This window comes from Dryas octopetala, chromosome 2, assembly GCF_963921425.1.
Source record: "Dryas octopetala chromosome 2, drDryOcto1.1, whole genome shotgun sequence".
Classification (NCBI taxonomy): Eukaryota; Viridiplantae; Streptophyta; class Magnoliopsida; order Rosales; family Rosaceae; genus Dryas; species Dryas octopetala.
The window spans coordinates 12,358,354-12,372,691 of record NC_141367.1 but is presented as its reverse complement, the minus strand read 5'-3'; the positions used below and the strand labels follow the sequence as shown (position 1 = coordinate 12,372,691).

The 14,338-nt window shown below is 34.9% G+C and overlaps 2 long non-coding RNA genes across 2 annotated transcripts; both read right to left on the bottom strand.

The window, feature by feature from the left end:
• Window positions 1-10,681: 10,681 nt before the first annotated feature.
• On the bottom strand, window positions 10,682-11,491 carry LOC147293161 (uncharacterized). Its single transcript, XR_015120172.1, has 3 exons — window positions 11,444-11,491; window positions 11,189-11,276; window positions 10,682-10,819 (listed from the first exon to the last, which is right to left on the bottom strand). It is a non-coding gene; the product is annotated as an uncharacterized LOC147293161 (long non-coding RNA).
• Window positions 11,492-12,974: 1,483 nt separating this feature from the next.
• Window positions 12,975-14,049, bottom strand: LOC147293160 (uncharacterized). Its single transcript, XR_015120916.1, has 4 exons — window positions 13,977-14,049; window positions 13,519-13,584; window positions 13,365-13,420; window positions 12,975-13,175 (listed from the first exon to the last, which is right to left on the bottom strand). It is a non-coding gene; the product is annotated as an uncharacterized LOC147293160 (long non-coding RNA).
• Between the last annotated feature and the right edge of the window lie 289 nt (window positions 14,050-14,338).

Here is a 14,338-nt window from a genome sequence, read left to right as displayed (position 1 = left end):
CCACCCCTAAGTTACTATTTATTCCCTCTTCATCTCTGTGAGCTCGGAACACCCAGCAACCCCATACCCAATCGGAGCCCCCACGTTGACTCTGATCCCGGCCTTGTCGCGACGTTGCCGAAGAACAAGCCAAGTCCCTCACTATAACAACACCTAGAGAGTTATTGGGGAAGCCAACTCCACCCCATGCCTTCCTTATCAATAGCAGGTTTTTTATTTTTTATTTTTTAGCTCAGAATTTGGAACTGTAGTTTATTGGAGTTGCAGACTTGCAGTTGCAGTTACTAACTGCAAGTGAAACTGCAGTTTATTGGAATTGCAGACTTGCAGTTTCAGTTTCAGTTCTTTTGGTGATGCGTTGATGCTGGTCTTTTGGAAGGTGTCCGCATGCTATATTTTGAACGGTGGAAAGTGTCCGCAAGTTAATAGAAATAGATTAGATGGTTTTTGTTAATATTTTACTTTATTAGTATCTTATAATTAAATGACTTTTATGTATTTATATATTTAAGAGCATAGTGCTTGCATTATTAGTGTTTTCTTTTCCCACTTTCTAAAATGATGCATATGTATGCTGAGCAGGGTTTCCTTTTGTAATATTTTTTTAAATGCATGCTTGCTGCCTTGTTTGTTGTTGACTTGTTGCTTTATTATAATGCACGATATACTTAAAACAAAGGATTTGCTCACTCACTTTTGATCTTCTAATTAATATATATATACATAAATAATCTCTCGCTCACCAAAAGCAGAAAATTACACGCTCAGCTAACCACAAAGCGAGAAATTCTATGATCGAGACCATCCATTTCTTAAGTCCCTGAGGTCCCTACTTAAGGGTTGTCCCTGTAAAAAATCAGCCAAATCCGTAATTGTTTAATCTTTTAAACTGTGCAGACAAATACAATTCGTCAGATAAAGGGGTAAATGATGTTGACAATAATATATTGGCTAAACAATTTTCAGTTTGGCTGATTTTTTGTAAGGGTGATATTTGAATGATGCCCTACAATATGAACGGTTTCGATCATTGAAATTCGTTGTTGGGTGGTTAGGTGAGCAATGAATTCCTCGCTCAGTGGTGAGCGAGTGATGATTACTGTATACATATATACACAAGAATGCTCTAAAACTAATTAGTTAATAAGTGAAACTGCAGTTTATTGGAATTGCAGACTTGCAGTTTCAGTTTCCGTTCTTTTGGTGATGCGTTGATGTTGGTCTTTTGGAAGGTGTCCGCATGCTATATTTTGAACGGTGGAAAGTGTCCGTAAGTTAATAGAAATAGATTAGATGGTTTTTGTTAATATTTTACTTTATTAGTACCTTATAATTAAATGACTTTTATGTATTTATATATTTAAGAGCATAGTGCTTGCATTATTAGTGTTTTCTTTTCCCACTTTCTAAAATGATGCATATGTATGCTGAGCAGGGTTTCCTTTTGTAATATTTTTTTAAATGCATGCTTGTTGCCTTGTTGGTTGTTGACTTGTTGCTTTATTATAATGCACGATATACTTAAAACAAAGGATTTGCTCACTCACTTTTGATCTTCTAATTAATATATATATATATATATATATACATAAATAATCTCTCGCTCACCAATAGCGGAAAATTACACGCTCAGCTAACCACAAAGCAATAAATTATATGATCGAGACCATCCATTTCTTAGGTCCCTGAGGTCCCTACTTAAGGGTTGTCCCTGTAAAAAATCAGCCAAATCCGTAATTGTTTAATCTTCTAAACTGTGCAGACAAATACAGTTCGTCAGATAAAGGGGTAAATGATGTTGACAATAATATATTGGCTAAACAATTTCCAGTTTGACTGATTTTTTGTAAGAGTGATATTTGGATGATGCCCTACAATATGAACGGTTTCGATCATTGAAATTCGTTGTTGGGTGGTTAGGGGAGCAATGAATTCCTCGCTCAGTGGTGAGCGAGTGATGATTACTGTATACATATATACACAAGAATGCTCTAAAACTAATTAGTTAGTAAGTTAATACAAATCTAACTACCTTGTTGGACCCACCACACAATATAATCTCAAAATCCGAACCGTCTATCTTTTAGGCCCTACTTCAAATATCATTTATCTCAAAAATCTCAAAAATCGGAAGTCATTTAGCCATTTAATTATTATAATAACTATTTATATATTTTATCCAAAACAATGGTCATCTATTTATTCATATATATATATATATATATACTTCCGAATTTTTTATTTCTTAGGTCCGCATTGATGATTATTTTTACAAAAAAATATTTGATTCTTGATATCAAAAAATGGTAATCAACTCGGAAAACTATAGAACATGAACGATATATAGTGATTTACTAAACTTGGACTACATCCAGTGTGTATGGTTGTATTATATTGTATTAAAAGGGTTACATTGAGTGCATGGGTGGATCCACGTTTAGAGGTAGGGGGTCAGGCGACCTCCTTTCCCCGACAAAACCCCAAGCCCAGCCTCCTTGACCCCCCAAGCCTAGCCGCCATGACCCCTAAGCCCACCAAGTGTTTGATGAAACACCTTCCCCTAACAGACCCTCTGGTTCTGCTATTCTCCTTTGTTTTTTTTGGTTGGTGATGGTGTTGTTGCAGAAGAAGAAGAAAATGGGTGGGGTGGGATCTACACCTCACGTTGAGTTATTTTTTTATTATTATTTGTTTTTGTATTTTACATAATTTTAAAAGGTTTTATATGTTTTTTTATTGTTTTTCTTTTTAAGTGATTATTTTTAAAAGGCAAGTGGTGGGGTTCGTGCGTGCCACCTCATTGCTGTGTCATAAGATAACAGTCTTTTTGACGGCCAAATTAACGGAGCTACCTTATTAACACAAATTCGTAGTTAGGAGTGCCTTAGTGTAACTTTTTTAACGTAACATATGAAGTTGGAAAACGAGATATAGTTGATATATATTTTTGTAATTAACCCATATTTATTTGATTATTAGACTTTTCTGCTATGAATGTTATTAAGGGTCTAATCTGCAACATAACGAGAGATTAATGGTTGAGTGATAGCTTGATTGTTTATATTAAGAAAGATATTTTTTCTTGTATTGATAATGAAGCTATAATGATACTTTTCAAAATATGAAACCTCGTCGTGCACAATTATAATTTGTAATATTGTTTTGCTGTGAATTATAAGTACTATCGTTTAATTTTTCATTGTTGTTGTCATCCAAATTTTTTTTTTTAAAAAAAACTTTAACATCATGACCCCCCGGCTTGGGAATCCTGGATCCGTCACTGATTGAGTGTTATATTGCATAGTTGTATAAGCTTTTTTACTAAAATTGCTCCCTCCCCCTAAGTTGGAATCTCCCTTTTTTTTTTTTTTTTTTTTACAAGGGAGGCCAAGGGAAGAGACTTAAAGGAGGGAGGGGGTGTTAGGAATACAAACCGATTCCACAAACAAGTAGGATAAAATAGAGATCGAACAAAGAACAAAACAAGAATAGTCAATCACACAAGTTGAGGAGAGTTCACAGGTTGAGGAGATTTCACTATATTGAAATAGAAAGGTGCAAGATTTACAAGAGTTGACTCACTCTTAATCTCAAGCTCTAGCTTTCTTTTACACCAGAAAAAGGCTCTCCATTTTCTAAACAACACTTGTGCTCACTCACTTTTTTTTGTTCCAAAAAGGAGCAGAGAAACATATGACTACAAGCTTCTTTAAGAAGCCACAACAAACTAGCTAATTCCAAAGAAAGCTTCTCCAACTAATGAAGTGGCACAAGAAATGCCACACAAATTCATTAAGAAAGCAGCCTCCACATCACGTGTAGTCCCACCAATCTCCCACTTGGAGTTGATTTCACCAATGATCGATACTCTTTTAAACACTTTAAAAAACATAGCAACCAACATCAACATCATTAAGCTTGGAGACCAACTAAAGCTAAGCACAACTTCAGTTCGTCGATGGTCATAGACTAGTAAACATATTAGCAGGATTGACTTTCTTGAATGTTCTGCAACAACAGCATACCATCTTCCAAAAGTGAGCGTATGAAATGATACATCAGTTGTATGTGCTTTATCCTGGAGTGAAAAGCAGGGTTTTTTTTTTCCCAAGTGGATATATAGCACTTTAGCTATCACTATAGAGGACACTCTCTTCTTGCTTTTAACCCAATTCTTCCAGAAGGCCTTTCAACCAAATCATCTCCTTGCTAGCCTCAGTTACTGCTACATATTATGACTCTATGGTAGACAAGGCAACAACCTTTTGCAACTGAGAGACCCAAATCACTGATGTACTACCCAAGGTATAGACATACCATGTAGTACTCATTTTGTTATCAATCTCTCCTCCCAAATCTGCACCAACATAGCCATGTAGTACCTCCACCTTTGAACATAGAGACATCTTAGTAGTACCCCTCAAGTACCTCATAATCCATTTCACAGCTTCCCAATGTTTTTCACTAGGATTACTTATGTATCTACTCACCACTCCCGGCCCATCGCATGTGCAATGTCTGGCCTAATACACACCATGACATACATTAAGCTTCCAATGGCTGAAGCATAGGGAACCTTCTCCATGTGTAATTTCTCTCTTTCAGACTTAGGTGACTTTCTTGAATAACTTAAAGTGACCTGCCGGAGGTGTGCTGACAGGTTTCGCATTCTCCATGTTGAAGCTTCTAAGAACTTTTCACATATTCATCAGCTTGTGAAAGATTTAGAGTACCATTTACCATATCTCTATTGCATCCTAAGAATTTGTCTTGCCTCACCCAAATCTTTCATAGAAAACTTTTTTGACAACTGCTTCTTTAGATTTTTATTCTCACTCATATTCGGCCCTACAATAAGCATATCATCCACATAAAGCAATAATATGATATATATAACCATTGTCAAACCTTTTGTAGTAACTGCAATGGTCTACTTGACATCTTGTGTAACCGTTGCTAAACAAAAACCATCAAACTTTTTTGTACCACTGCCTTGGGGCATGTTTCAAGCCATATAGACTTTTCTTCAATTTGCGCGCATATACTAAATCCTCCATGTTAGGTGTTATGAATCTTTGTGGTTGCCTCATATATATCTTCCTCCAAGTCACCATGGAAGAAAGCAGTCTTTGTTGGATGAATGCCCTAAAAGCTAATTTATTAATGGAATCTATGAATTAATTAAATAAAAGGGCAAGGTATATTTTATGTATTCATATATCAGTATATGTGATATATATACTAAACTAGTACATAAAATGTCCATGAATATTAAGGTAAGGAAAAAACATTCTAACTAACATTAGAACAATAAGACCTTTACTCTTTAGCTCTTATTAGGGCTGCCCATCGGTCGGATCGAATTGGTAAATGGCCTTACCGATTCGATTACCAACATTTTCAGTAATTCAATTTGGATGCCGATTACCAAATCGATTTTTTCGGTAATCGGTAATTTTCGGATCCTTCGATTTTCGGTAATTTTCGGTATTTTGGTAAACAATGTTCATTACAGCTTACAGCAGAAAAAAAAATTACAAAAAAAAAATAAAATCCAAGCCTTTTGGGCCTTTTCCTTACGCGCGCGCGCGCGTGCACACACACACACATATATATATATATATGTTAATATTACAATAAGATTTACACAACCAGCAAGGCATATCAGCATATCCAAAGATCAGCATTAAGAATCCAATCCAATATATATATATATATATATGTTAATATTACAATTAGATTACACAACCAGCACAAACAACCAGCAAGCATATCAGCATATCCAAAGATCAAATTATCAAGTATCAACTATTGAGATTATAAACTATTAAAAAAAGCCAAATTAACTAGAATAATCCAGAAATTACAATAAACCCAAATGAATAAGAACAAAGTTTACAATCCAGAAAATAAACTACTACATAAAATATTGAAGATCACTCTCTAAACTTCAAGGCTTCAAGACCTGCAGGCTGCAGCATATCAACTTCCACAATCTAAGAAAAATAGAAAATGTAATTCATTATTATTATTATTATTTTTTTGTAGATTATGCATATGTAGGGCAGCATGTGCAATTCAATTAAAAACAACAAGAGTGTAAAAAAGTGTGTGTTGCTGGGTCATCCACTCATCTTTATGGGGTAACAAACTAACAATGTGAAATTTTGATCCATAAGTCAAATGAAGATCTAATTTATAAAAAGAAACTCAACTAACCTTCATGTAATAGACGAAGAATCACCTCCTACGGCTAAAGCTTGTAAATCTTTAAGGACATCTGCATATAAAACATATTTATATTAGAAGTTGTAACATAAAATAAAAGTAATTATGAATCTATTTAAAACAAAATCTTACATTTTCAATTGCCTCAAGATCCTCAAGTTTCTCTTCACTAGTGACCGATGCACCACTTCTAAGCCAATCTTGGGTGCATACTAATGTCTCGGTGATAGATGGTGTCAAAGAGCTTTGGAAAGGATCTAACACCCTCTTTGCTGAACTGAATGCACATTCTGAAGCAACTGATGTAATTGGAATTGCCAATACATCGCGTGCCATTGCTGAAAGTGCACGGTAAGTTGCTGTTTTCCCTTGCCACCAAGCCAAGACATCAAAGTTAGCCTCATCAGGCTCTACACCATCATTAAAATACTTTTCCAAATCATTTAAAGCTTCCACATTAACCTTTGTCTTCAAATGCAATTGAAATTCTTGTCTCTTCATCGCACACTTGTTCTCTTTTGGATCAACCCTAACGGTATCACTAAGGTGACTCATTGATGCATCAAAATCGGATGTGTTTGCACTTTCCAATTTATATTGATGATAAAGCTTTTCACCTTTTCAATTTTTTTTCCCACTTCCTCATCATCAAAATACTTACCCAACATCCATGTTATATATTGCAATTTATTTCGAGGATCCAAGACAGCTGCGCGCAATAACTAAGATTTGGTTGACATCTTCAACCTTACAATACTTTTCAAACTTATCATTCATCAACTTTGCCATATCATGAAAATCATCATCCTCACTATGTTGATGAAACTCAAGCAAGTGTTTCACTTGTGTTAATTCATCCATGTAACCCATAGAAGTGACATATTTGGAACCCGATACACGTAAAGTGATATCATAAAAATCTTCCAAAAAAGTGTGCAAACTTTTTAATTTGTTCCAATCACTATCCATTACATGTATAATCTGATTTTTATAGAAAGAGTCTTGATCTTCTAACCTATCAAATGCCTTCCTAAACCCCATTGCCGCATTTATCATTTCATAACTAGAATTCCATCTAGTTTTCACATCTAAATGTAGCCACTTTTTGATGTTATACTTTCCTCTTCGGTACATTTTTTAAATGCTTGCAAACGGGAAGGAGAACTCCTCACATACTTGACACTTCTACGAAGGTGTTTGATAGTTTGTTGAACCTCTTCAAGCCCCGCCCTAACAACAAGATTTAATACATGTGCAAAGCATCTAACATAAAAGAATTCACCACCCAATAATAACCCACCTCTTTTGTTAAATCTTTTCTTCATATCAACCACACATAAATCATTATTCTTGGCATTGTCAAGTGTGATTGTGAAGAGTCTATCTAATCCCCATTCCAACAAACAACTTTCCAAGGCCTTTGCAATAGCCTCACCCGTGTGTGGATGTGGAACCACTCGGAAATTGATGATCTTCTTTTGTGTCTTCCAATTTTTGTCAATAAAATGAGCCGTAACAACCATATATGGAAGATTTTGGATGGATGTCCACATATCCGTTGTGATGGATACTCGTGAACATAACAATTTGAAAGTTTCTTTCAACTTCAACTTTTCTTCCTCAAACATAAGAATACAATCCCTTGTCAAGGTACTTCTATGGACCACATGAAACTTTGGTTGTATTTCTTCACAAAACCACCTAAAGCTCTCTTTCTCAACAAAATTAAAAGGGAGTTCACAAAGGATGATCATAACAGTTAGAGCTTTACGGCTTCTATCTTGATCAAACCTCCAATTACTAGGTTGACCTCCTAAAGTAGACAAGACTAGTTGTTGCTTATCCACTTCGGAACCGGAATATTTTTTACACTTCTTAAGATGGTTCCAAAGTTTTGTGGTTCCACCACTTGAGGGTGCTTTAAATGCTTCCCCACACTAGACACAATCACATGTCCCATCATACTTTTTTGTTCCTTCAACCAAGTGTTTATTAAAATGAACCCAAGCCCCGGAAGGACCATGGTTTCCCAGTAACCCAGATTTCTTCCCCACTTTTTGCTTCTTTTGAGTAACTTCTATACTAGATTGAGGAAGGGCAGACGCCGCAGCCCCTTCTGGGACTACTTCAGCTCTAGAACTCTCATCCATTGTTGACATTAACAATAAATTTTAAAAATTCCTAATCAATAACAGGCAGCAACCAGGTATAGCAACCAATAACAATGTAGTTTACTAAATTACTCACAAGTTAGCAATGTATCAACCTGCCATAAATCAAATCCATAAAATTAAGCAACCAAACTCACAACTTAGTTTACTAAATTCGTTTAGAAAAAATTAGCTTTCTAATAGGCTATGTAAGTGATTTATTTATTATTTGTTTTTTAAATCCCAAAAACAAATACAAGCATATCTGCATATATGATATATCGAAATCTTACCTTGCTCCTGTTCTGAAACCAAACTTCAACATGTCTTGGCTTCAGGTTAAATTGCTGCAAGTGCCTGTTTCTGAGCCTGCGTAAATTAGTACAAAATCCAAATATTAATTCATGAAAAATAGAAAGAGATTGACATATGAATAAAACTACAAAATCAAATGTAAACAAATCGAAGCTATAACCTGGGTGATAGAGACAGAGTGTATGGTTTCTGGGAGATCGAAACTCGGTGAGAGAGAGAGTCTGAGTGAGTTTTCTGGGTTTCTAGGTTTCAAAACTCAGTGAGAGAGGGTCTGATTTTTCTGGGATGATGGGCGATGGACGTGCTAGGATGGGTTTCTGATTTCTGCGTTTTTGGTGAGAGGATGGCGAAAGGGTGGCGAGAGGGCGAGGACGGCGAGAGAAAGTTTGAACTTTATGGGTTTCTGAGTTTTCGGTGAGAGGATGGCGAGATCGAGGGTGGCGAAAGGACGAGGATTCAGCAAGAGGGCGAGGACGGCGAGAGAGAGTCTGAACTTTCTGGGTTTCTGGGATGGGTTTCTGAGTTTTCGGGGAGAGGATGACGAGATCGAGGGTGGTGAGATCGAGGGTGGCGAGAGGATGAGGATTCAGCGAGAGGGCGAGGACGGCGAGAAAAGTCTGAACTTTCTGGGTTTTTTGGATGGGTTTCTGAATTTTCGGGGAGAGGATGACGAGATCAAGGGTGGCGAGAGGACGAGGATTCAGCGAGAGGGCGAGGACGGCGAGAGAGAGTATGAACTTTCTGGGTTTTTGAGTTTTCGGGGAGAGGATGACGAGATCGAGGGTGGCGAGAGACTAAGAGACTGAGAAGGCGAGGGCGAAGGCGGCGAGAGAGAGGCGAGGGCGAAGGCGGCGAGAGAGAGTCTGAGTGAGGCTAGGGTATTTCTTTTGAGTTTTGAATCGAGAGTGTGATTCACTGATTTGTGTTTTAGTGTTTTAGACTTTTAGTGATTTTCTGTTTTTTTTTTTTTTTTTTGACCAAAGTGATTTTCTATTTTAGTTTTGAAATTTCTAATTGTTTAGAACTTTAGGGTATTAACTATTAAGTATTAACTAGTTTAATAAAAACCTTATACATCAATTACATATTTACTTATTTAGTTATTTAACTTATTTACATATGTTTTAAACTTTTAATTATTATGTGTTTTATAATTTATATAAAACATATATATAATTTATATAGATAATTAGATATATATTGACCCTATAATAATCTTAATAGATTTCATATAAAAACTAATTAAAAATACCCTATACCCTATATGGCTATAGCCACTATACCATATACCATACCCTATACTCTATAGTCCTATCACTACAACAAAAATGTTGATAGATATCAGTCGTGGACTGATATCTATTTAGGTAGTCGTCTGATATAGCGCGTCGTGATATCTAATGTTCACATTTTAGATATCAGTTTTAAACTGATATGTAAACATTGTTTATATATCATTTTTGATATTATTTCTGATATCTATAAAATTCGAATATCAATAGTTCTGATCAATACATATCGTATTTGAGGTAGAATATGATATAAAACCATGATATCAATATCAGGTTTAAGGTAGAATATGATTTAAAATCTTGGTATCAATATCAGGTATATGATAAAATCTGATATGTAATCTTGATATCAATATCAGGTATGGAACATACTCTGATATCTAAATATTGTTTATATATCAGGTCTGAGAGAAAATCTGATATCAAAATGACATAACATTTCAGTTTTTAGACCAAAACTGATTTGCAATGTATGATATATATTAGTTTTTTTTTCACCTAAAAAGCATATCAATGAATTAAATATACAATTGTGCCTGTATTTTGAAATGGCCTGAAATTTGTGCAAGTATAAAATCTTTCATTCCCATATATTTCATATTTTAAGCACCAATAACATTCAAAGTACCCATAAAGGGATTACAATATAATATCTAACAAGTAGTTCTATAGTTAAGGAAATACATAAAGAATTACTAAGGTATGACTGATGGTACTAATTTGAAGATACAAAAGCTGACAACTTCATCTAGCTAGTGGAGTAGAATCATTCACATCTTAAAGTTGTGTTGATTGAGACTAAATATACATAAGCTCTTCTCATGAACACTAGACCTGCAAAAGCATAATGCAATGGTCTTTAATATTATTGGCTAATATACTGAACAAATGGTCCAAGATTTAAAACAAAATCACAACAATACACACAAGGAAAGAAAATATAGTTTGCTTTAACTTCTACATGTAAAGGAGGAGAGGAGACGGCCTTTAATTTGTGGTTGGAACATGTACGTAAAGGTGGGGCTATACTTTCTATTATAATGAAAATTTACAACTTTAAGCTATTTTATTTAATAATAAACCAAAATTGCTGCACATGAAATACAGTAAAGAAACTTTGGATCCAAATCAGTTTCACTCATAAGAAGTGTCAAAGTGCCAAGCACTAACTCCTCAAGAGTATGATCGATATTAAGCACTTACAAGAGTATGATCAAAGTGCCAGGGATGCTTGAGCTTTTAAATCCTCAATGTCAAAGTGCCAAGCACTAACTCCTCTATGGTACTCACTCTGATCAAGGGAATACAAGATGACACCACTAAAGATTAGAGAAAAAGAAATTGTAAAACACAAATTAGCTATCAAGTTTACATGACTGAGCTCTGAATGTAAGATCCTTTGACCATGTTTAACTCAAGATTATGTAAAAAATAACAGCTTCAAGAGACGTCTCATACCTGTGATATTGCCTCTTGCTCTGCTGAAGGCATTTTCTTCGACGCCAGCTGTGCTGCATCTTTAATCTGCAATATCGTAATATCTTAGCAATTCATAAATTTAGTATACCAACACGTATGGAAGCAAGGAAGCGATATAAAAACAGTATGACAGCTAACCTGGAAGGCCTTTACACGATTCCAAAGTGGTGGCAAGTCTGCAAACAATTTCTTTACACAAAGCTCTGGATCGAGGTTTTGCATGCTTGAAAAAGGAGTGTTTTAACAATTTCTCTGCTGTTGGCCTCTTTGTTTGATCTTTTACCAGGCACATTGCAACCATCTCTTTAAAAGACTGATCATGACTGGAAATCCTCTAATTAGAATATTATTCCCTAAGCGAAATACAATATAAAGAAGCAACTACAGTTAAAGCCTTTGACCACTTACATACCAATTAATGATACACAATGCACTAATATATGCTTTACATACATTAAACACATATATGCGTCAATATAACTGTCCATCTAGAAAGAAAACCAATACCTTAGAGAACTTCTTATCATGATCATAATCCAGTCCCGGAGGGGCATTCTGTATGGTCATGAGGAGAACCTATGAGAACATACAAAGAGAGTTTGATATGTCAGAGGTTTTAATAAAGCACTACACTACTACAAAATAGCAATCAGACAACGGATTTTCACCGTTGTGTGAGTTTATAATTTACCGTCGTCTAATCGATCGATGTCTATTCATACCCCAATAGACAACGGATAAAATCCGTTGTCCTGGTGCACCTACACAACGGTTATAGATGTACCACCGTTGTATATACAACCTTTAAAATCAATGATTTGGAGGATACCGTTGTTGAGTGCCAATTTAAACATCGGTTTATATTTAATAACCGATGTGTATAGATATGTTAAACAACGGTTATGTTAAGTAAAGAATTTGTTTTACAACTATTTTAGGTAGAAACACGAGGTGAAATAGTCATTATAACAACGGTTTATTGTTAAAAACCGTGGTTTAATCTATTGAATAATATGTGTATTGCCATGTCTATTTCATACTACGATTATGAGAAGAAACCGTTGTCTTAAATCATTAAGAACATCAAATTTTAGACATATAACCGTTGTGTGAGATACTCATTTCAAGTTACGTGTTTGATACATCAGTTTTGGGTTGAAAACTGTTGCAAGAAGGCACATCATACAACGGTTTTGTAAGGTTTGTGTGGTATGCTTATAGATTAGACAATGGTTTCTGACATTGAACCATTGTATGTTAAAGGTTAAGACCATGTTTTGGAACAATAAATTGTTGTATTATGTGCATGTTTACATCTGTTTTTAGAAGCTCTCAATTGTCTTTGATATATTACCACAATGCAATTATGAACATGCACAACCTGAGATGAGTTTTTTTGGTAACATGTAGATAAAAAGTAATTAATAATATTATCAACCTTTTCAATTTACAAAGTCAGAATGTATCAAAGAAATACATGTATATTATTCCTCCCTCACAAAATAAAATGTCTTGCTGCCCCTAATGACCAAGTCAATATATGTACAACATAGATAAAATAAAAACATGAGAAACCATTGCTGCCCCCAAAGACCTTCCATGAAGATAATAAGAGAAAAATAAACCGAGAGAGCAAGAGACTACTCATTGTGCCTTTGGTGCAGATAGACCGACAACCAAAGCATTTTGAGCTCCTTTCGTCTTTGAATCCCTACAAAAAATAGGCAAATGGACTTATTAATTAAAGAAAAATCAAAGTCTGTGAAAATAAGACACATAATTGAAAATTCCATTATAAAATAAATCATATGTCACTTGGGAGATGTTGAAACTCATGGTTGCATGAATATGATAGTCATTTAAATTTAAATTGACAAAGATAAAGGACTTAGCAGTTTACCTTGATATAAGCCTTGTAGTAATCTTTAATAGTTGGGTGAACACAAATACATTTGCCTTGATAAACACATACACACAAAAATAATGAGCAAAACATGGACCACCACTGAACACAAATGCTCCAAAGATTGTCTAATTTACTAAAAGGAACAAACCTCTGTTTCTTATCAAGTCTACACTACTAACACCATTTCCATCAATCGAAAATATGGCATGTGTTCCTGCAAGGACAAGAAACACAAAGTTGAATAATACGAGTTGACAGCTGCATGTGTTAGCTCAAAATCTCAGAGAGGAATGGTTCATTATGCAAGTTCTTCCTAGAAATCTAACCAGGTCCAAGACTATTTCATTTAATAGCATAATACTACTGACCAATTATTTATTAGGAGAGGTAAAACCAAGAAAACAGAAGGAAACAAGGCCAAGTATTTTCTGCCAAGCATTATGTTATGGAAGAGGAACAACATACTCGCAAGTTGCCATTGTCAATGTTTTGAATGCAGGTCCAGGCAAATAAAAATGAATACTAACCTACCAAGGTTTTTTAACTTGAGAGACAAAATACTATAAACTTGCAAGTGCCAAAGCAACATAAGCATATGCGCCTTACCTGGTTGAAATAGAGCCCCAAGCCCCTGCTATAAAAGTCAGCATATTTAACCATAAACATGCCACAGTCAAACCTGTTATCAACAATTAATTGAAGACATTTTAATTGAGGTACATATTTCACATATATATATATATGTATATGAGTAAGTATCTCATCATTGATTTTTAAATCATATCCCACTTTTAATTTGCCTACAAAAATATGCAAATTAGCTTCATCATTTTACATCTTTTCCTTGCAAAGTATGACTAGAAAACTTCAGCCAAATACATTTAGCATGTATAAGCAAATGCCGTTTTTGTTCTCTACATGAATGTCTGTGTGAACAAACAGAATTTAATGAAAGAAAAAATGTATCT